We start from the raw sequence: 1,221 nt of genomic DNA on the forward strand, positions 1-1,221 counted from the left end.
AGAAATAGGAGCAGGAGTAGGCCATATGGCCCCTCGAGCCTGCTCCGCCATTCAATAAGATCATGGCTGATCCGACTCAGCTCCACTTCCCCGCCCGCTCCCCAAAATGCCTTATCCCCTTATCATTTAAGAACCTGTCTATTTCTGTCTTAAATTTATTCAATGTCCCAGCTTCCACAGATCTCTGAGGCAGCGAATTCCACAGATTTCCAACACTCTGAGAAAAGAAATTCCTTCTCATCTTAGTTTTAAATGGGCGGCCCCTTATTCTAAGTTAATGCCCTCTAGTTCTAGTCTCCCCCATCAGTGGAAACATCCTCTCTGCATCCACCTTGTCAAGTCCCCTCATAATCTTATACATTTTGATAAGATCACCTCTCATTCTTCTGAATTCCAATGAATAGAGGTTCAACCTACTCAACCTTTCCTCATAACTCAACCCTCTCATCCCCGGAATCAACCGAGTGAACCTTCTCTGAACTGCCTCCAAAGCAAATATATCCTTTCATAAATATGGAAACCAAAACTGCATGCAGTATTCCAGGTGTGGCCTCACCAATACATTATATACCTGTAGCAAAACTTCCCTGATTTTATACTCCATCCCCTTTGCAATAAAGGCCAAGGAACCATTGGCCTTCCTGATCACTTGCTGTACCTGCACACTATCCTTTTATGCTTCATGCACAAGTACCCCCAGGTCCCGCTGTACTGCGGCACTTTGCAATCTTTCTTCATTTAAATAATAACATGCTCTTTGATTTTTTCTGCCAAAGTGCATGACCTCATACTTTCCAACATTATACCCCATCTGCCAAATTTTTGCTCACTCACTTAGCATGTCTATGTCCTTTTGCAGATTTCTTGTGTCCTCCTCACACATTGCTTTTCCTCCCATCTTTGTATCGTCAGCAAACTTGTCTATGTTCCACTCAGCACTTTCTTTGAAGTCGTTAATGTAGATTGTAAATAGTTGGGGTCCCAGCACTGATCCCTGCGGCACCCCACTAGTTACTGGTTGCCAACCAGAGAATGAACCATTTATCCCAACTCTGTTCTCTGTTAGTCAGTCAATCCTCTATCCATCCTAATGTATTATCTCCAACCCCGTGAACTTTTATCTTGTGCAGTAACCTTTTATGTGGCACCTTGTCAAATGCCTTCTGGAAGTCCAAATACAGCACATCCACTGGTTCTCCTTTATCCACCTTGTTCGTTACA

This window comes from Pristiophorus japonicus, chromosome 3 (assembly GCF_044704955.1).
Source record: "Pristiophorus japonicus isolate sPriJap1 chromosome 3, sPriJap1.hap1, whole genome shotgun sequence".
NCBI classification, from domain to species: Eukaryota; Metazoa; Chordata; class Chondrichthyes; family Pristiophoridae; genus Pristiophorus; species Pristiophorus japonicus.